We start from the raw sequence: 23504 nt of genomic DNA, 5'->3' as shown, positions 1-23504 counted from the left end.
TTACAGATGCGTCTTTCCTGCTAGCTTGAGGCTTTCCTAGAAGCAGTAAGATTGAAAAAGAAAGAAAGAAAGAAAGAAAAGAAGAAAAGGAAAGAAAAGAAAAGAAAAGAAAAGAAAAGAAAAAGAAAGAAGGGAAAGAAAAATAAAGAATGGAAAAAGAAGAAATTAGGCTGGCTTCTGGTTTTGCTCTCATTTTAGGAACCAGTTTTATACAGTGGGCCTCTCTCCTATTTTTCCAATGCCTATCTTGATAACCTGCCCAGCGTGCTATGTTCTTTTGATCCCAGATGCTTTCCCTGTAGGGGACAGAAATCCATCCCCAGGTTTTTGCCCATATCTTGGGCCTTTAGTCTTTGAAACATACCTAACTTCTACTGCAAAGTTGTGAGCCCTGACTCTGAACCAACATATACTTGACTACCCAAGGGGGTCCCTATTGAATTTTCCAACCTGCTACAGTCATGTTTCTTCCTTTCTGGAAGTCTCCTGTGAAGGCTTTGCCTCAGAAATCTGTGGATTTGAGGAAAGAAATGAAGTAGGTTAGTGAGGATGTCATGTGGAAGAACAGGGGTCACAGAGAAGAGAGATCATGATAGGGAAGGTAGGTGGGACCATGTCTGTTTCATGAGGGGGAGTACTTCACTTAAAGACAGGCCTCTGATTCAGAATTCAGAGTTCAGGTGGGGAGATGCAGAAGAGAAAACACATACTGAGTATATACCACAAACCAAGCACTGTGAGATTATATATTATATCTCACTGAATGTTCCCATCACTACTTGCAATACAAGCCATTGTTCCCATTTTACAGATGAGAGCACTCAAGTTCAAGGAGATTAAGAATCTTCTTTGATATCAACAAGCAAATTAAGAGTAGAGCTCAGAACTGAATCAGTTCTGTCTCACTGTAAAGCCATTTCCTCCAAACCCTTAGCCTAGGTAAACAGGATGTCCCCACACTTTGGAAACATGCCTTTTCCCCCAGCTAGCCCCAAATCCCCAGGATAACTATCTTTTACAGTTTAAGTGAGCAATCATGGTCACCTCTGCTTATCTGGCTCCTTCCACGAGGAGATTATAAAATCTTGGGCCACTGAAACCAAAAGCAACTTAGTACTCCATTGAAGCAGCGGCTTTCAAATTTCTTTTCTTTGTGGCAGAATCTATATTTGGGACTCCCATGCATGAAGCAGATACCAGAGTAGTCTCCAGCCCCCCTCCCCCAAACTGTCCCCCTCTGAAAGGTACTCCTGAAGCTCTTCTTAAGACCCCATACCCCTCCAAGAAATGCAGTCTGCCTACTTTGGCACCTCATTTGTGGATGAGGAGGCTGGGGACTAGGGTCATAAAGGGCCTCACCCAAGGTTATCCAGTGACCTGGAGGCAGCACTGGGACAAGAATCTACATCCATTGTTCTCGTATTCTCTTTTCTATCCGATGGTCAAGTCATATCCATCAGAGTAAACGATAAGGTGCTCTGAGTCTAAGCAGGCAGACGGAGTAGGAGTGGGTTCTAGAGACAAAAACCTCCTTCTGATAGGGGGAGGAATCATTAAGAATAGTGACCAACTTAACTGAGCACTTTCTGTGGTGCTAGGTGCAGGGCAGAGAGCTGTGCCTGCAGCATTCCATTTAATCCTCGCAAGAGATTATGATCCCATTATGGAGATGAGGAAGAGGAGTCTTAATCCCTAGGCATTAGGTGACCCAGCCAGTAAAGTGCTGTCAGTGGGATTTGTTCCAGAGCCACCTCGCTCCAGAGCCCAGCTCTTAACCAGCCTGCGGTACGGTCTTCCTACTGAAGGCTAGACTCGTTGGTATTTACCAACATGTCCTTCCCTCCCCTCCTGCCAATCTCCCAGCAAACGCTCTGCACGATCAGACATCTCATTTTCCTCACCGTGACCGCCTGTGTGCAAGGTCTTGGGTATAAATGCGCACCTCCTACCCTCCCTCTGACAAACGCACATGCATGCGTACACAGGTGCGGGCATGCACTCATGCATAATGCATGCCACCGCGGTCTCAAAGCCTGCTAAATTGAGATTCAGCCGGCTGTTGGGTCTGGAGGAGACACCTCAGTGCCTGCGTCATTAGCTGAGCTCTGAAAGCCATCATTACTGCAGCCACTGTGGCTGAGTCACTGAGACTGCAGGCAGGTAATAGAATTGCAGGGACACATAATAAAAGGGAATGGAATGGGACTCGGGCCGGAAAGGAGGACTATCTGTCATCCGTCCTGAAGGGTGATATGTAAACAAGAAGCTCCAGGTCCCCGAGATACCGGTTCCGTCAAGTCCTTCAGCAGAGGATAATAAACGGCGCAATTATAACCTCGGCACTCTGAGGTTTCAAAGGAGAGGGAGAAGAAAAAAAAATCAATGAAATTAATTTAATGTGGACCCATTCTTTATGTTTGTTTTGCTACAGCAGTTGTAGGAGATACCCCTATAGACCTGCTCATCTTTCCTCCACCCACTGTCTTTACCCACAAGAGCAAAGGGAGAAGAAAAAACCCAGGACTTCAGGCATATTTGTCTATGACACCTCATAGAAGGGAAACAGATCAGAGAATCTCAGGCTGGAAGAGGCTTTAAAATTGCATCTTTCACAACAGAGAGGAAGATGGAGGGTTGGTACATACCATTGTGTGGGTTGTGCACTGTGTAAGGGTGCCCTGTTGAGGGACAAATGGGGACTTCAATCGAACCCATGCTTTCCAGATCCTTGGATGGGGTCACATCCATCTCTATATAAGTGAGAGGGAGGAGCCACAGGTAGGTCTAGGGAGTTATACTGAACGAGGACTGAGAGACCTGTGTTCTGTGGGGTTCACATTCAATGTGATCATTTGTACATCCCCTTCCTGGATATATTCCCTCTTTGTAAAGGGAGGACATTAGATAACGTGCAGGGGAAGGGGCTACCATGAAGGCACTGATTTCCCATGATTTCCCAGCAGGCATAGTACTCAGAGTATGAAGCATCTGCCTTATTGAATATTTTCAATAATCCCCTCGAGGTTGACTTAGTCCCATTTTGCAGATGGGGAAAAAAAAAGCAAAGCTCAGAGTTGTGATCACCTTCCCCAGGTCACAAAAACAGCTGAGTAGAGAAGCAAGGCTTGCGATCTAAGTAGGTCTGAGCAACACGCCTCCTCTATAAGGCTGTTTCCACCTCTAGTTTTCTGTGATTCTGTATATAAAGTGACCTCAGCTATTGGAGTGCCAGGGGCAGGGGGCAAGGACTGGTCTTGCTATCCCAATCAAACAATGGAGAACGTTATCTGATAAGAGCTGACGGGTCTGTGCAACAGGGGGCGGGAGGTCAGGGTGCGGGAGAAGCAAAACTGACCAAATGCAAAACTGGTCTTCCAAGGAGGTTAATGAGAGATAATCCTGAAAATCACTGTCCAGTAAGCCCGGTGTCAATATTTAGTAAAATAATTGGACGAATGTGCCCAGAGAAAATCTGCAAGCATTTGGGAGATAATGGAATAGTGAGCGTTAAGGAGCACTGGAGGTTCATGTAGAACAAATCATCCTGGACAACTTGATAGCTTTTCCTGACAGAATTACAAAATTAGTGGATAAAGGAGATGTAGTAGAGGTTATGGATCTGAGCTCCGGCAAAATATTGAATAGTGTCACATGTGATATTCAACTTGCCAAATTAATTCAAATTGCCTCTGATTCAAGCTGTGCTATGCGGATTAGTGCTGTTATTGAATCTGGTTGAAGAACAGAGCCATCAGGTGCTGATATGTAGTACTGCTCCAAGGGCCAGGCCCAGCGACCTTCTCACCCCCATCTGTGGTCTGGAAGGGAGTGGCAGCAGGGCCACTAGGATCCCAGGTGAGAAATGCAGGCATCTCTAAAACAGTGGAAGGCCTTGGGGCATCAGGAGGGAAAGGCTGTTTGATAGATAATTTGATTATCACAACCTCCCTATGGGCCAGCCGTCATTACCATCATCCTTCTCATCATCAATTGTCATCATCATAATGTGAATCATAATGAACTGAGGGGTTGGAGAGGGAGTGGCTGACCACACAGATAGGAAGTGGAATCACCTGTTTCTGATTCTAATGACTGGTGTACTTTCCTCTGTGCCCAGTGGTTCCCAAACTATGCATATATCAAAATCGCCAGGGGTGCAGGGAGAGTGGGGGAGGGTTAAAGATGGCTGGGCCCACTCCCAGAGTTTCTGATGCAGTGGTTCTGGGGCCTGAGAATTTGCATTTCCACCAAGTTCCCAGGTGACGCTAGTGTCCAAGGACCACCCTTGGACCACTGCTCTATTCCAGTACTTCTTGGGTATTAATTTGCATATGACTCACCTGTTAATCTTGTTAAAATGCAGATTCTGATCAGCAGATTTCCTGAAGAGTAAAGGATTCTGCATGTCTAATAAGCTTCCGGGTGGGGCCCAGGCCGCTGGGCCCAGCACACCTTGAGCAGCAAACACCTATGCCGTGATGTTGGGCAATAAATCTAGAAAGCACCGTGACTTAAGAATCTACTCTGGAATTCAAAGTAGAGGAAAGAGGTCTTAAGACATACAGAAAAATGATTTACAGAAAAGACATAATTCGGAAGATCCGAATTTCAAATGTGGCCTTGCCTTCCTTTTATTCCTTTTATGGTTGGAGGAATTTCTTTAACTTCTTTACGCATCAGTTTGCTTGTTTTCAAAGCAACACTCATTATGCGTCTTACAAAAATTATTTTTCTTTAATGCCAAGACTTTTATTCGATGGTCAATTTATAAAAAAGTCCACAGAGAAAATACTTGTGGACTTGTCAAATGATTGCTGAAGACACACCCTATGGTATTGTTCAACACCCTTTTGTGGGCAGCCACCCAGGAAACGCTTCTCAGAATGCAGTGTTAACTCATCTCTCTCTCCCCTGATGACTGACTCTACCTCCTTCTACAGGCAAACAGGACCCAGTATACTTGTCATTGCCAAAATGTTCCCTGGACTCTTCTAGGGTGATTTTATTGGAATTCTAGAATCACTCCATTATAAAATATACCCCTCTGCCTTTTTTAAAAAAAAGTTCATTTATTTTGAGAGAGAGAGAACATGAGCAGGGGAAGGATAGGGCAGGGAAGGGGAATGAGGGGGTAGGGGCACAGAGAGGGAGAGAGAGAGCCCGACGACCTGGGGCTCCATCTCATGAACCATGAGATGATGACCTAAGCCGAAATCAAGAGTTGGTCACTTAACCAATCAAGCCACCCAGGTGCCCCGGCCCCTTCTGCTTTAAATACCTCAATGTATGTATACAATTTCTTGCCAGTTGTCTACAGTCCTTCAGCAGAGTGGAAAGGGCCTATGTGTGAACTACTGATTTAATGAATGCAAAAGGAAAGAGTGAGGGCCCTTGCCCATCCTTCTCTGGAGGTACTTATTAAGCTCAAGAGAGAGAAATCAAAGAAGGACTGCTGTAGACAGGGACAAGAGGAATGAAATGGCTAATTATCGTTGTGATTGTTATTACATACACTATCAAAACCAGTTATGCTTTAAATTCAGTATTTAGATGGAGCACCTGGGTGGCTCAGTCAGTTAAGTGTCTGACTGGCTCAGGTCATGATCTCGCTGTTCATGGGCTCGAGCCCCGCATCAGGCTCTGTGCTGACAGAAGCCTGGAGCCTGCTTTGGATTCTGTCTCCTTCTCTCTCTGTCCCTCCTCTGCTCACACTCTCAAAAATAAATAAATGTAAATTAACAATTTTTTTTTAAAAATTGATATTTAGGAATGTTTCAACAGTTGTTAAAAAATAGAACCCCACCTGGCATAGTCTTCCAGCCTCAGTGAATTCTGACCATTCTCTCCACAATCTCTGCATTCCTCATCATCTCCTTCTCCTGTTACCTCTAGCATTCCCTGACCAGTGCCTACCACAGCAGCAAATTCTAAATCTTGATGTATTTCTTAATGTTCCTCAAACACCAGGAAAGAAATCACTAGTTCCACTCACATCCCAGTCTCTTTTTTTCCACTCTCCCAGAGTAACACAAATTTCCCCAGAGCCACGTGCCTTTTACGGCTCTCCTTGTCCAACAGCGGGTCTAAGATATGTGGGGTCAATAATTAATCATTCATTTACCTTTACATTCCCTCAATAACTGTCCTGCTCCCAGCCACTCCTTCATTTATTCCACCATTCATTGAACACATCACTAATCCATCCAGGGGTTCATTCATTCATGTAATTATTCTCATATATTCATCAATATATGGATCAGATGTGAATATACATTAACATATATATGTATGTATGCATCCACTAAGCAGTCCATTTTTCATTCACATTAGATCTCTATTCATACATTCTTTCCTTCACTCATTCATTCACCAAATATCCACAGTGCTCGCTGGGAGCCCAGTTGGTCGGGATCTGCCTTGGATACTGATTTGTAGAAGGTGTGGCCACTGCCATTTAGAAATTCAGAAACCAATGAAGAAGACAGAGGACAGGCAAACATAAAATTGCAAAGGCTGTGTGGTCAGGGCAAGGAGGGCAAGAAGTTGAAAACAAAAGTAATAATAACTGCATGCCTACTATGTCCCCAGTACTTCCCATGCCTTTTCTGATTTAAATGATCCCTTCCTTTTGGGGCACCTGGGTGGCTCAGTTGGTTAAGGGGCCAATTCTTCATTTCGTCGCAGGTCATGATCTCATGGTACATAAGCTGAAGCCCTGCATCAGGCTCTACACTGGGCATGGAACATGCTTGAGATTCTCTCTCTCTCCCTCAGATCCTCCCCTGCTTGCACATGCATGTGCTCTCACTCTCAAATAAATAAATGAATAAATGTTAAAAAAAAAACGCTCCCTTCCTTTTAATAGGTGATGAAACCAAATTTACCTAGTAAATAGTCTCAGCTGAGATCCGCGCCCAGGCATTTTCTTCACGCTCCCCAAACTCTTAACCACTCTGCTATATTCACTGGCAATATCATTGGCGACCTCACTTTAGACTAGAGTTTCTGGGGAGTGATGTGGGAGAAATCCAATTAGAAAGGTGTGAGAAGCAATTGGAATGTGAAGAAGTGGAAACTATGAGTTTTTGTCAAGGAGCTTGTCCTTCAAAGGGTGGAGAGAGAAGGTGGTGCCTGAAGAGGAGACTAGGAGCAAGTCTCAGCCAGGGCATCAGAAGATTCTTAGGAGTAAAGACAAGCAGGTTTACCACCGCAGGTCCCTTCCATTCTCTTCCATTAGTTACTGTCTCCATTCCTGTTGCTCTCGCCATGCCTGTGAGCTGTTTTATTTACTTCTGTAAATGCTAGGATATAGCGAAGAGGCTAACATAGTGTAGTTGCTAAATTAACACCTATAGAGTGGACGTCAAATGCGCTACAATGGATTGATGAATTACCTAGAATCACACTGTAGAGAAAGAGAGGAGTATGTTGGCTGAGTGGGGCAGCTCATCACCAAGTGATGAGTGGATCCCACTGGATCCTGGAAGGCTGCTGATATGGAGGCAGTGGCTGGGGTAACTAGAAACATAAAGTCAAAACTTGTAAGAAAAGTGTAGGTTCAAACACAGAGTAAAACTGACTTTGTGCCTAAGCAGGGGGCAGCATCAAAGTGGGGGACTCGAAAGAGTGTGTAGGATTGTCTTAGAGGAGACTGGCACATAGAAAACAGACCCAGGGAACAAATGTCACATGCCTATAGTGTTTGGCCATTTGCACAATTCCCTGGCAATTCACATTGGTTCAGGAGCCCCAGCCGAGAAAACAGTCTTAAGGGTGTAGAGAAAATGAAGGTTTCAGTTTCAGTGGGGTGGGTTTTATTACAACTGTTATTAGTCTGTTGTGCAAAAAGCCCATTAGAAACTCACTAAGGCTCTCAAAAGTATTGCACATTTATTATAATTATATTCCTTCTGATTGCTCCATGGGTTTCTTGATACTGACTGAGCATTGGATCTATTAAAGGTGCATAGGGAAGGGTAGCTTCTGGGTCACTTGGCATTTGAGTCCAGGGACAGATACCTCTAGTTCATGCCCCACACATATTGCTGAAAGGAAGAAAGGGACCTTCCAAGTTGTGAATTGTAGGCACGTGCTTCAACATGTATTATTTTCTATCATGACGACCAGAGGAGCCGGAGGATCAGATACATCAAGTAGCTTTCCCAAGGTCACACAGCTAGTCGGGAGCAGAACTGGCATTCGTAACCCAGCTGGTCTAACTTGCAAAGCCTATATCCTTTCCAGGGCCCCATGCAGCCCCCAGCAATGGGATCTCTTTAGTAAGAGAAAGGATTTCTCACTCCAGGTTGGCAACCTTTTTGAGAAAAGGAGGGGGCAGGGGAGGAAAGAATCATTTCATGCCAGTTTCAGTCTCAAAGATCACTCTCCAGCTGTCAGCAGAGCCCGCAATCACTGTGGAGTTTTATTAAGGAGCAAGAGTCGTAGAAGAGAGAAGTGACAGATTGAAAATTAACTTGCCAAACTCCCCATCAATATTGTGACAGTCCCCAAGTACCAGTTCAGTGGCCCAGTGTACCAACTTGACAATATTAACATAACTTTGTCGGAACAAAAGCTTCCCCTGTGTCTTTTCAAGAGAAGCTGATTTTGGGGAGACAGACATTCTTCTTTTTGCCTTTTTTGTCACCTCTGACTTCTACATGTCACACCCCCAGCTCACTTGACCGAATTTCACTTGCACAAGCATCTTTTTTGTGTGACCTAGGAGCTTGGTAAGTGGAGGGACAGTGGAAGCTATCATCTAATCCAGGCGACTTTTATCTGGGATAAATGGTAAACTTAGACAGGACTCTGGGACAAAAGGCATAAACCAGAACTGTCCCAGTCTACCTGGGACATACGGTCACCCTACAAATACTAGGCACAGGCTGCAACTCTTTGTATGTCCATCACCTTGCACAATGATTAAAATTCAGTGAGAGCAGGGAATTTGTTCAATGAGGGAATGGAATGGGTTATTTTCTTTTAATTAGTCTTAGAGAAGCTCACAGAACCTTACTGACTTCCTTCTTTGTTCCTTCTATACTCTTGCCCTCCCTCTCTTCAGCCCTCCCCAGACCCTTCCTTCCTTTTATTTCTTCTTGCCTTCTCAACTTACAAGTCACCTTCTATTCATCAAGCCCTGTTTAGTTTTTATCACTGGGCATATAAATAAACACAGTTTCTGCCTTGAGGGTGAGAAGAGAAAATGAGTAGAATATACTAAGCATTGACCATGGGTCAGCTGATTTAAACACTGGCTTATTTTGCCACCTGACCAATGAGGTAGTTAATATGTTCACCTTGTGCAAATGAGGAAAATTAGCCTGGGCCAGGTGACTTGACCAAGGTCACACAGCTAATAACAGCAGAGGGTGAATTTAATTCCAGGCCTGCCAGAGTCTCACCCTTAAACTACACTCCCACCTCAGCTTTATAGAGGGAAACTGAAATATAAAATAGTGCAGTGTGTAAAGTGCTGTGACAGAGAAGGGTTCCCAGTCTGTGGATGGGTATAAAAGCGTCTCTGACCCACAATTTTCTATACACTTTATCCATAAATCAACATGAATGGAACCAGAGAGTGTTATGCTAAGTGAAATAAGTCACACAGAGAAAGACAGATACCATATCTTTTCACTCTTATGTGGATCCTGAGAAACTTAACAGAAGACCATGGGGGGAGGGGAAGGGGGAAGAAAAAGTTGGAGGGAGGAAAACCATAAGAGACTCTTAACTGAGAATAAACTGAGAGTTGATGGGGGGAGGGGGAGAGGGGAAAGTGGGTGCTGGGCATTAAGGAGGGCACCTGTTGGGATGAGCACTGGGCGTTGTATGGAAACCAATTTGACAATAAATTTCATAATAAAAAAAATGAAAACACAAAAAAATAAATTAAAAAAATCAACTTTGAACTTACAGCTACCATTTGTCACAACCTTAGTCGTATAGACACTTTGCTAGCTAGGTCTTGGGGATTGATACTGACAGTCAAAAACGTGCTGGGTCTCATTTCAGTAGGGAAGGTAGACACTGAATAAAGAACACACAAATATTAATTTAATTTAGGTCTTTACAAATATTTCAGTGGAAAAATAGCACAAAGACAAGATATAATTTTTTTCGTCATTATTTCCATGGGCAAAGAACAGTCTGGGTGGGTAAATAATGAAGATCATATTGCGGAGAGCTAGGATTTGAACCCACCAACTACTTGATCGCAAAGCCTGTGGGTGCCCTTCCCTCCCTCCTCAACAATGTGACTGCAAAGCCATTGGTGGAACAGAGCAAATCCCTCGCCACCACTTTCTAAGCTCAGTAACCTCAGTGTCTTTCTCTGCAGAATGGATATAACATTGGCTCATCTCCATGAGCTTGTTGTGAGGAGTGAAGAAGATAAGTACTTGAAGCACTGTGCAGAGTCTCTGACCCATACATGTGTGCTCGGTAAATAGCAATTATCATCATCGTTAATATTATTAGGCAGTATTGAATTATTGACCAAGGTAATTTGGTGGTCTATCATATACATCATGTCCTGCGTGGTTGGTTAACTTTTAGCCTGGGCATATTTTTATAATATGCTTCCTCCATTCCCCAGCTGCCGCCACCCTCCAGTCCCTGAGCCCAGCACGGTGATATGAATGGAGCAGGGCATGTGACCGTGTGGTGTAAGGGGAAGGGAGGAAGAGATGTTTGAGTATGGGTTTGGAGCCACACTGCCAAGATGTCAATCCTGGCTCCACCATTTATTTCTAAGCTGGGTGACTGAGAAAATTAGTGTCATCTCTGGACACCACACTGCTGTGGGAGCTGAATGGGTTTATACAGGTAAAGCTCCTCCCTGAGTTCTCCTCTTAGGTCACTGGGAACTCGTTCTCATCCTCTTTGGCTGGTGCCTCTTCATTTCTCTGACCTGTAAGTATGGGAGCCCCTGGGCTCTGGGCCTGGGCTCATCTCTTCTCTCTCTACTCCCTGATGAGTCTGTCTCCTCTCATTTATTTTATATCATTCATATGCTAAGTAATCTGACATTTGTATTTCAAGGCCGGTTTCTCTTCTCTGTTGGTATATCCAACTGGCTTCCTGACATCTTCATGAGGAAATACGTGAGATATGGCCAGATGACGTTTACTAAAGCAGGGTGATGATGACCTGGGGTTTATGATACTGTTGCCTACTTTTATTAATGGCTGGAATTTTCCACAAATGAGTTCATTTTTTAATATGGCTGAAATCGAATTTCTGTTTCTGCTCCCCTCCCTTATGCCTCCTCTCCTGTCTCCGTCAATGGGACTTCCATCTGTCCAGTGGCGTAGGCTAAAACAGAGAGCCAACCTCACCTCCTGCTTCCTCTCCCTCATCAGCAAATTCTGTTGCCCTATCTTGAGAATACACCCAGAATCTGCCCATCATGTCAACTCGTACAGCCATGCTCCATTGTCTTTCACCTGAACCACTGCAGAAGCCTTGGAACGGCTTTCCCTGCTTCTATCCTGGCCACTAAAGTCTATTCTTCACACCCCAGATGGAATGGTCTTTTAAAAATATGAGTGAGATTAGAGCCCTCTTCTACTCAAACCATGCACTGGCTTGCTTCTCTTCTCACTCAGGATAAAATCCAAAGTATGGCATTTACATGACTCATGGGACTCCACACAGATTGCCACAGCGTTCTACTTGCCATCCATTATTTTTTAACTTAGAACATTTTCTCCTACTACTCACCCCCCCCCCCCTTCACTATGTTCCATCCACCTGAATTCCTTTTTGTTCATGGATCATGCCAGGGATCTATGAACTTGCTACACCCTCCGCCCGGAGGCTCTTCCTTAGGTACCTGCAAAGTTCACGATCTCACCTAAGACCTATGCACAAGTATCACCTTATCGAAGAGGGCTTTTCTGTTCAGCCTGTATTAAACAGGACCCCCTGCCCAGCACATGCCAGCCCTATGATCCTGCCTCCCTCCATCGTGTTTACACTTGACATAGTCTCTATATAGTTATCTGTTGATTGTCTCCCACACTAGAATACAACTCACGAGGGCAGGGATTTTAGGGGCTTTGTTCATTGCTATATTCCTGGCTTTCCAAAGACAGTGAGTGACATATAAACAGGTACTCAGTAAAGTTTTGGTTAAATAAAGATACAATGGCGCCTGGTGCAAGATAAGTCCTGTATGTTTGTCACTGCTATTCTTGTTACTATTGTTAGTACTGCCACTACTGTTAATTTTACTAGGACTTAGTTGACTCACAATGACACAACAAGATGTAAAGACCTTATCAGGACCTTATCGTACAGATGAGGAGACTCGGCTGAGAAAGGAGAAATCACCTGTGTGAGGCATGACAGGCCAAGAGGAAGAATTCAGTCTCCAAAACCCTGCTCTCTCTCCTCTCTGAGGCCCCTAGTTTTTCCATGATGGAATCTTATATCACTGATGGGATCCCTGTATTAGAATGTTCTCTGTGTCATTTTTTTAAAAGTTCATCGCCTATGGAAAGACCTTTAAGAGATATCACTAAATGAGGGTAAAAGTAAAAAAAAAAACAACAATATACTTTGTGTGATTTTTATGGAAGAAAGGGGAGGGATAATATTTAATCTTACTTGCTTGGATTTATATGTAAAAAACACTGGAAAGATCCCCAAGAAAGGAGTAACAGTAGGGTAGGGCCAGGGGAATAGGGACGGCAGAAAACAGGGAAAAGATGAAAAACTACCATTGTATGTATTTTATGCTGCTTTTGTTTTTGAACTTTGTGAATTTAATTTATATAAAAAATAAGCCTTCCAAAACTGTCACAGGCAAAGGAGCCCAGAAGACAGACAGGTAAAGGTATAGTAGTGACGAAGCCGGCCTTGAGATTCTCTCAACTTGACCCATCTTCAAACAAGCTTCTTCCTGACTCTAGGTGTCTGACCTCTCTTTCTCAGACTATGGCTTTAGACAAGTGTCCCTATAAATTCTTTATCTGCACCTTTAGCAAGTAAATCTTTCAAGAAGTGTCTGGCTAGTTCTCCAACCCAGGAAGGAAAGTCTTTCTTAAGGATCCGAAAGCCATCTCTTTAAAACACAGTCGTCAAGGAAGATAGCAGAGAAATACGTCTTTGGATTTGGAATAACTCCATCTGTGGGATGTATTCCGCTGGTGACCCTCCCCTGAAGTCCTCTGGTACCCTTCTACCTGCTTACCCCAACCACAGAAACCCTCCTGACCTTGTCTGAATGCAACTGAGTTCAGACCTCTCTCCCTGTTGCAGCAGTCTTGAATAACCTCTTTCTGGCCTGTTCGACACAGTCTGATGAAATTTCTGCTTTGAAAGTCACAGCGCTGGATAAGAGCCAGGATCAGAACAAAAGGACGTTACGTACAAATTAAGGTAGTCTGAATCACTGACTTTATTCAAGGCTACTGCAATAAAAGAGAGGGGTTTGAACTCAGTTCCACTGGGCTAGAGGGCAGAGGATTTTTGAGGCTGGGGTGGGAAGGCAGGAGGTACTGGAGGACTCTGGCACTAGGAAAGGGGGGTTGACCAATAGGTATGTCCTACATATTGACTTATGTTGAATTTGCAAATGCATTTCTCTATCTTTCTCCATAATTACGTTTCAAAAAGAGATGCTCCCAGGTCTTTGAGAAAGAAAAAAAAAAAAAAAAGGAAACACAAATGTAAATAATACCAATAAAAACTATATCCTTTTCCCCTTTATACCAATGTTGGGCTCCTTGAGTCCTGCTCAGCTTTTAGCTCCAGAACCTGGCAGATGATAAGTACTCAGTGTCTATTTATTGGGTGAATCACACAGCTGAAGGAGAATTTAATTGCTATTTAGTTTAATTTCAAACTAGGTTTCCACCTCCTTTGCAAACACAGCTGCAAGATTTCCTATAGGCTTGTATATTCCCAGTGGTTGGGTTCTCATGAACTCCTTAGAAGTAGAGGGGGAATTAATACAAACTTGTAGAACACTGAGTTCTCTGAACTTCAGTTCTCTGAACCGTGAGTTGGCAGGGAAGACTCATCCCTTTATCCTGTCTTTCTTCCTACTCTAGGAAGCATCCAAAACAAGCTGAAGCATCTTCAAGGTCACAGGTCATGGCAAGTGCCGGGACCCGCACAGAGAATGGAGAGGTGGCTGACTGATTCAGGGTTGATTCTTGCAACGTGGTCAGGAATATACTGAATTAACTAGGACTGGGTTACCCAAATGACTGCAGCTTCTGCTCCTGGCTTATGCCTGCTAATTAATTGCCCACTTAATGGGCTCCTCTGAGGATCTTATGAGACATAAAAATAAATGCTCATTTTGGACTCTTAAAAGCCACCTTTGAGGTGTTTCACTAGATTATCATTAATAGAAATTATTCAGCGGTGATGTTACATAAAACCCCAGCCACTGCCCTTGGAGCTCTCTGTATTAATTCACATCCAATAAACTGTGATCCTATCTTTCATTAGAATTGTTACTAACTACATTTCTATTCAGGGCATCTCCCTGAAATGGAAATATTTCCCTAAAAATTAATTTTCCTGATACACATGCGTAGGCTTATTAATGTGAGCTTAGAATAGACTTACTGTTTCATTTCTCTGGAAGGAACACAAAGAAAGTAATGTTGGTGAATTTGCATCTCACATGATCTCAAGTGTGCCAGGATGGGCGCTCCGGCACAAAATTTCAGAGTAAGTGGCATCTCACAGATCCTCAGATTCATGTTAGGAAAATGTCACTAACATTTGCACATGTCTTTACATTTACAAAGCATTTTAACCTGACTTTTCTCATCACCTCTCCCTCCCCACCATAATTCTCCTGTGGGGTTGGTATGATGATGTTCCCTGATTTAGTGGTGAGCAAACTGGCCTCAGAAGGTTCTAAGAAAAGTTTCATAGCCAGTAATGGTCCCATTACCGTCGGGGTTTAAATAACCCTTCCTGACTGAATGCCCATCCCCCACCATGGTTTATTTCTACAATCCCTTTCCCTCACCCTCTTCAAGATCCTCTAGACGTCCATGTCTGCAGATGCTCTGTGCTCTTACTTGCCTGGGAGCACTCTCCCACCTAGCTAACTCTTAATCACAGACTCCAGATTTCAGCCAGCAGCTTTCAGGAAGCCTCCCCTACCTCTGCTCACCACTGGCCAGTGGTCCATCTGCATAAGCATAGAGACCTGGACTGTCTCCTTCATCTTTTCATCCTCAAAGCTCATACATCACAGCCGAGCAACAAAAACTTGTTAAAAGCAAATGGGAACCAGTGGTAAAGCCAGGACTGGAGTCTCTGACCTCAAGTGCAGCCCTCTGGCCATTTCATTCCCTCCTGTAATTAACAAAATGACAAAAACAACAAATGACTTCTGAGGTGTGACTTCTTCAGAGAGTGATACACCCGGTGTTGCCTTACTTAGCATAATGCAAATATAGTAAAATTTCATCGCTGTGGACTCCATTAATTAAGGATGCATAATGCTTGGCCAGGGGCTGGGCTGGCGTGTACCTTTGGAGTGTTTATTTATAAAAGAGATTGCTAAGCACATTAGTACATTAGCAGTGTAAACAAGATCACCAGGGAAACGGCAGAAGATACTTAAGAGAACAAACTGCCTGGAGTCACTTTGGAAGCACCCATTATGAACAAACAATCACTGTGCTAATTACAATTGCTCTGCTAATTACAATTACTGTGCTAATTACAATCTATCCTTATCTGTTCCATAGGCTCCCCTATGGACTTTTTCTTCTGAGCACTTAGACCAGCCTGAGTTACCGCCTACATTTTCGTGGAATGAAATTGTGGTTCTTTAAAAATTGTCTCTGCTTTGGATGGCTCAGTGGTTCCAATAGGCTTCCCCCTCCTAGAAAAAGAACAGAGTCAGGGATTTTGAAGCCAGAAAATTAAAAACAAAACCAAAAAAATTCAGGGGGAGAAGGGAAGTGAACCTGGTTGCTTTTGTTGTTTTAGCACCTTCTGCAGACTAAAAGACACAGTTTTAGGTTAGTCGGAGAACATTCAAAATACACTATGTATAATTTGTTTTCCTCATAAAATGACCACGTTTGGTAGATTTAGAGATGTGGACACCAAGAACAAAATTTGAAAAAAAAATTAAAGTTGCTATTTGTCTTTCTTCTCTTACTATAATTAGGGAGAAAGATTAGAGAGGCCTTTTTTAGAAATGGATTGCAATTCCATGCTCCCCGCATGCAAAAAGTAAAAAGCATCTTTCACTAGGTCTTAATTTTACTACTTTCTTTCTGTCCCCAATTATACTAATGAGTGTTGAGGGTATGAGATTTTTGTCTAAGCACTTAATAATAATAAAGCTTCGGGGCGCCTGGGTGGCTCAGTCAGTTAAGCAACTGACTTCGGCTCAGGTCATGATCTCACAGTTTTGGGTTCAAGCCCCACGTCGGGCTCTGTGCTGACAGCTCAGAGCCTGGAGCCTGCTTCGGATTCTGTGTCTCCCTCTCTCTCTGTTCCTCCCCTGCTCGTTCTCTGTCTCTTTCTGTCTCTCAAAAAAATGTTAAAAATATTAAATAATAATAATAATAATAATAATAATAAAGCTTCACTCAGGCCGGTGTCTCCTCCCAAATGGATTTCTCACTTCTGTTTCAGGAGTCTGTCTTCCACCTGAAGCTGACTGTAGCCCAGCTCTCTGCTGCAAAGTCCTCTCTGCTGCATTCAATGGTGGTGAACTGAGATTGTGGCACACAGGAGGCTCTGATCTGGGCACCCAACCATGGCTTCAGGATACTGGACTCAGGATGAGTGTCTCCCCCCAACTGGGACTGATTCTCAGAGCATCCCATAGCCATCACTAAGCAGAGGAGATGGATGGATGGATGGATGGATGGACGCAGAAAACAAGTTGTGCTACATTATACACTAGGGGCCTGTTGGATTACAGGGCAAGACTGTCACCCTGGCTGCTGCAAACCCCAAATACAGTCTCTGCACTTGGTCACTCTGGATGAAGACTCCTTTGGGAGTGCATGGCCTTCTAGGTGTCATTGGCCCTGGGACTTGAATACTGCTCTCCAGCAGGAAAATGGAAGAGGGACAATCCTTCTCTAGTCTCAGGCATAACCTGGGCTCACAACTCATGAAAAGTTCAGTTTAATGCCTTGCTATTCAAAGCTGGTCCTCAGACCCGGGAACTCATTTGTAAAGCAGAGTTTCAGGTCTTATCTTCAACCCATTGAACCAGAGCCTCTATTTTAGCAGGATCCCTTGGTGATTTGTATGCATATTAGAGGTTGAGAATCACCAGTATAATTCATATGTACTATGTTCTGGCTATAAGCAGACATAGGGAAAAGTCCTACCTTTAGATAGGGTTTTTGTGTATAATAATGATGATGAGCTATTACTTGCTCTCCTACTCTTCGAGGATCATATGGTTTGAGCCATATGTGTGTGCATTTGTACACATTATCTGGAGGCTACAGAATGGAGATGAGAGCAGGGCATGACTCTTGGCTCCCTCACCTGCTGTATCACCTTGTATGCCATACTTCACTTCTCTGAGCTCTAGTTTTCTCATGTAGAAGTATCGTAGTCAACCCATTCTACATGTGTTATGGGAGAAATACCTTCCTATGACCCTCAAAGTCAGGCTTTGAAAGGTAAAGAAAATCTGGTTTTATAATATCAATCATCTCTAAGGGTACTGGGTAATGTACCAGAAGGAAAAGTAGGATCTGAACAAGTAGGTTCTGATGTGCAGAACATAGGACTTACTGGTTAACCTTCATTGTGTTTAGATGCATATCCTTTCCTATAGGTCAGGACCACTTCTAAGCTGGTTATTACATATTTTTAATATTTCCACAGAAGTGTTCCACACTTCCAGAACTTTTAGGCATAAGCCATGGCCCATTATCAAATTCCACACAGTACACATGGGCATCTAAATCCCACATTCCTCATTGAATGTAGGTCATTCATACAGAAACAAAGGAGCTATCCTACAGGACACAGGTAATACAATACATGAGCAAGATTTTGTCCTTCCAAAAGAAGGTGACCTTGGGCGGTTGCCTATTCCACAATGCTGGCTGAGTGGTCCACCTCCCAAAGACCCACAGAGCATGAAGGGCTCTGTTCCTACCCCTACCCTGGGCATTTCACCAAAGCAATGTATTCACCAAAACATGTTGGGTGGAGGAAGCTAGGAGGATGATGACAGGTCTTAGAGGATATTTTTAGGTTAAAACCCCACTTTACAGTTGAATATCTTGAGGTTCACGGAGGGTAAGAGATTTATCCAAAGCCACACAGCTATGCAATGGCAGATGCAGGGTTTACGCCTCATCATTTCTCGTGGTGGCATTTGACAGTTCAGAGCCTGGAGCATGCTTTGGAATCTGTGTCTCCCTCTCTGTCCCTCCCTTGCTCACGTTCTCTCTTGAAAATAAATACACATTCAAAAAGTTTTAATCATCACAATACCATCAAGAAGTAGGTATTGTCATTATTTCCAATTTAGAGATGAGGAACCCGAGGCACAATGAACAAATGTGCCCAAGGTCATACAGTTGACAGGTCGCAGGCTAGGACTCAGACTCTAGAGTCTGGCATCTTAGACACGAGGCCAGTACATCTCCGAACTGCTGGATAATGTGAGGCATATGGGCATATGGTGATGCTTCACTTTCCCAAGCTCCTTATTTTAGGAGGGGGGAAAAAAAACAAAACAACAAAAAACAACAATTGGTAAGTCTTGGTGCAGCTCCAGGTGATTCTTATGATCAGGTGAGTAGGAGAAGCTTCACTAAGCCTGTGGCCATGGGGGTTGAATAGGAAGAGGCTGTATTCCTCAGTATTCGTCTAAGTTCTGCCATAACCTTAATTTACAGAAACGGCAACTGATCAGGAGAGAATGAGCAAGGGTGATCCAACAGGAAGTGGCAGAACAGGTATGGAAACTCAGCTTTTTTATTCCAGGGCATATAGGACAGGGGACACATTGGCCTTCACTCCTGCAGAAAATGTCCAGAAACCTTGGGAAAATGCATAGACCAAAGAGAGATTCTTCTGTAGCCAGCCCAAGAGTCAGGGCCCCAGGGAAAGTTGCCTCTTAACTCCTGTGATCCAGCCTCTAATTTCTGTCCTCAGTTTACTACTAAAGTCTCATTAATTTATTCCCTAGAGAAGGGAACATACAGCTGTGTCTCCAGGTAGCAAGTTGAGGATATTGTCAAGAGTTGGGATATGACTGTACAGGTAGACTTGAAAATTGTCTTGAGAATCAGAAGCTAATGCCACTTTTAATTAATAATCTCTCCACCAGCAGCCTCCTTTGCTTTCTCTTGCTGTAGTAATACCATGGTGTATCACAAAACACCCAGGCCTGAGAATGCAGAAAAACAGCTTCCAGTCCTATCTCTACCATTAATTCTTTATATGGAGGCTTGACCTTGATGTTGCCATCTATATAGTGTGGAAGCTGGATCATAGATCTTTAAGGCTTCAGAGTGGATACAGTGCAGCCCAACAGACTGGGGGTTGGAAGTCTGACTTTTTCATTTACTAGTTATATGATTTTAAGTAGTTCATTTAAACACTGTGAGACATAGGCATCTCATCTACAAAAGGAGGGAGCATCACTGAAACTTCTTCAAAGTTCATCCATTTATAAATATGGTTTTTTTGGGGGGGAGATGAATGAAGGAAATGGTCAAGAAAAGAATAGAAGGTCTTATTACGGTTCTTATATAGGTGGTGATGTCAAGTGGGAGAATGCTAGAAGCCCGAAAGTTACACTGGTGGATGGGCTTTGTTGTTAGACTGAAGTTCTATCACCTGATAGCTGTATGACTATTAGGCTAGTTAGCTTAACATCTCTATACCTCGGTGTAGTAAATGGTATTGATGTCCCATGTTTTTCTTGATCTTCTCAGCACCTGGTAGACAGCATTTCATGTCCCTGCTCAATACTTTGAGGGGTACTGTAACCATAGGACTGGATTTGACCAATGGAACATGAGCAGAAAGTCACCTCTAGGAGGAAGTAATGAGAGCAAATTCCCTTCCCATTACCATAGTGTTCACAGAAGTACATGGAGATGATGTTTCTGTCAGGAGGGAGACACAGAATCCAAAGCAAGCTCCAGGCTCTGAGCTGTCAGCACACAGCCCAAAGCAGGGCTTGAATTCATGAAACACGAGATCATGACCTGACCGGAAGTCGGGCGCCCAACTGACTGAGTCATCCAGGCACCCCTCCTTTCCTCTTTTTTTTTTTAATAAAACCAAGTTGTTAAGGGCTATTTTGTGATTGGTATTGGGAACATTAAATAAGAAAATATATAAAGTACATGGTATAGGATCTGGCACATAACAAAAATGCATATGGCTAACTGGAGAAAATGAGAGAAAGGGAGAAGGGAGGGAAGGGAAGGATCCAGAAACAGCATGTATCATTAGCCATCTCCCAGGAAGGCACTAGAAAAATAGCTTTGGAGGCCACTTAATAAGATCTGACTCAGGACCCTCCACTGGGAAACAAGTGGGTGCCACTAACAAAAGCCAGCTTTTCTCAAATGCTTAAAGAGAGCCCTTCTGTCTCACCAGGCGTAGGCTGGTGGTGCCTCATCCTGAAATCCCACATCTCACCCAAAACTATCCTCTTACGCTGTATAATGTGCACATCTGATAAGCAGACTAGACTGAAAAGCACCTTTCTAGCAAATCTCTCATGAGCTCCTTGTGCTCTTTGTAGGTCATCCTGGAAGGCCTATGAGCAAACATCTATTGCCAGCGGAACCATCTTATTTTTGATGAGGCTTTTGCAAAATCTACAATTGTAATTTGCTCAGCCCCCATTCCCAAGCAACTTCCTTCACTGCAATTTCTGAGACTCCAGGCTGAATAAGAGCTCTTGAGTGATGTTTATCTAAATCCCTGCAATCTATAACCAAAGTTGATCTCTCTTTCTTACAGGAATGAGGTAGGATGGATGAGGATTAGGGAGGGAAGGAAGTAAAATACAAACAAAAAATCAAATACCACCAACCTTTGATGACTTTATCTCATTCCGACAGTCTTTCCCAATTCCCTCATTGATGGAGAGCTAAGAGGAGGGAATTCTAATGGCAACCCTGCGTGGGTCATTAAGACCCACAATGTGCACCGAAAGGGATTAGAACCAGCAAAACTTGACATCACTTCCTGAGTTTTGGGGGTAACTCAGGAGTGAATTACGTTGACTCTCCATGTTTCTACAGAATCTGACAATTTCATAAAGTTTTATGTCTATTCATGTCCATCTGATTAGGAAACGGATTCCTAATCCAGAGCTCTCTCCAGGTACCACCCAGGTTCTTTTTTTCAACGTTTATTTATTTTTGGGACAGAGAGAGACAGAGCATGAACGGGGCAGGGGCAGAGAGAGAGGGAGACACAGAATCGGAAACAGGCTCCAGGCCCTGAGCCATCAGCCCAGAGCCTGACGCAGGGCTCAAACTCACGGACCGCGAGATCGTGACCTGGCTGAAGTCGGACGCTTAACCGACTGCGCCACCCAGGCGCCACAACCACCCAGGTTCTTAAAATAACCTCTACCCATCCTGGGACTAAACTCTGCTGTGACTTGAGTATGAACTCTATCTTCTTCCTCTCTCACTTGAGGTCTGTCCTCCAAACCTTTCATTTCTCACTCCTTCCCACTTCCCCACCTTTCGTCTCTGCTTTGTCTCTGTGACTGCTTCTCGTTGTCACTCTTTTCCTATCTCTAACTTTCTGTGTGGTCTCTTAGAGTGTGCCACACAAAATCTTCACACACAGTGGAAAACTCCCAGGTTTGTCAGGGTCGTAAGCATCCCCACATGCTCATCTCTCAGGGACAGGCTGCAGCCTAAACATGGCAACCTGAGAAGGTGGTCAGAAAAGGAATCACGTTCCTGCAGAATCATATACACGGGGGTGGCTCTTGCCTAAAGTCCATCCGTCATTAAGAATCCGGCGTCCCCTGGGGCACCTGAGTGGCTCAGTTGGTTAAAGCATCCAACTTTGGCTCAGGTCATGCTCTTACAGTTTGGGAGTTCGAGCCCCACGTTGGGCTCTGTGCTGACAGCTCAGAGCCTGGAGACTGCTTCAGATGATATGTCTCCCTCTCTCTTTGCCCTTCCCCGGCTCGTGCTCTGTCTTCTCTGTCTCTGTCTCTTTGTCTGTCTGTCTGTCTCTCTCTCTCTCTCAAAAATAAGTAAACATAAAAAAAAAGAATCTGGCTTCCCCCAATGGCACCTGAGTCCTCCCTCTGTGTTGGCCACATGCTATTAAAGGGATACGAGGAAGTGACAGACATCCCTTACAACAGAACCAGAAGCCAGAGAACATTGGTTTGAGAGTTAGAAACTCTAACCTTGAGTCTCAAACGGGCCCCAGATCATGGCGAGCCCTGGAAAAGTTGTATCGTTTGCTGGGTCTCAGTTTCTCTATGTGTGAAACAAGGGGTTGGGTCTAATCATTAAGGTCTTGTGCAGTGTAGAGACTTGAAATGGGAGGCCTTTCATAGACCAGAAATCCAGGTTGCTTTTCCAGAGATTTGATGGAGGAAATGAGAATGCACATCTGTCCTCTGTCAGCATTTGCTAGGTGTGAGGATCAAGGTAGGGGCAGGGAGGAGAATGAAGCAGAGTGGTGCCTGTCATGCAGGAGACTCTAGCTGGTAGACAGTTTGAAATCCCAGGCCAGGCGGTTGTCAGGAAATGAGGCATATGGCAGGACGGCTGGTGGGGTGCCTGCTGGCTACTCTGGAGGGCTGGACCGAAGATTACTTGGAGGAGGGAGAAAAGGAACGGGGGATGAGGTGAGAAATGACAACTGCCTTTGATATTGAAAATTTTGCAGGCCTGCCTTCTGGAACTTGGAGGACAGAGAAGCCACTGCCTCCCCCCTGTCTGAGGCTCAGTAAGGGAGCCTTGAAAGAGATAAATTTAGACTCATCAGGAGCCACTCGGCTTCCCACTGTGGGAAGTCAACTGCCTTACCATGTGCCTCCGAGAGGTGACATGGTCTAAGGATGGAAATAATTGTAAAAAAAAGTTTAACTGAAGCCAAGGATAAGAGAGTTTATGTGAAATGGGTGAATCAAATACAATGGTAGTCTGGGGAGTTCCCTAAATCTTGAGGCTGTTGTCAAAAGAGAAAGTGTGGTCTATTCACTACACTCCTTTCAATGAGCAAATCAGGGCAGACATAGACCCTGGCTATTCAGAAACAACTCAAGATTGAAGGGTTGGAAACAATGAGCAGAGTGTTTGAGGCAGAATGAGGATTCCGGATGGGGCTAAAATTCTGTCAGAGCCTGGAGACTCCCAGGCTCAGCCTTTACAGCAACATGCTCTCTCTTAATGATCAGTTTGTTGGTAGTAGAAAGGCCAGCATGCTGGGATCTGACCTGAGGTCATGAGCTAGCTTTGCAGTGACTTGTTTTGTGACCTTGCCCAAGTCCCTTCTCCATATGTAAATGAGATCTGGGATTC

General features: G+C 44.0%; 1 protein-coding gene across 5 annotated transcripts in view; it reads right to left on the bottom strand.

The window, feature by feature from the left end:
• ASTN2 (astrotactin 2) overlaps positions 1 to 23504 on the bottom strand; it is an 876392-nt gene that overhangs the window by 280669 nt on the left and 572219 nt on the right. The gene's annotated exons all lie outside the window — the stretch shown is intronic.

Source organism: Prionailurus viverrinus, chromosome D4 (genome assembly GCF_022837055.1).
Source record: "Prionailurus viverrinus isolate Anna chromosome D4, UM_Priviv_1.0, whole genome shotgun sequence".
NCBI classification, from domain to species: Eukaryota; Metazoa; Chordata; class Mammalia; order Carnivora; family Felidae; genus Prionailurus; species Prionailurus viverrinus.
This window is presented reverse-complemented; position numbering and strand designations above follow the sequence as displayed.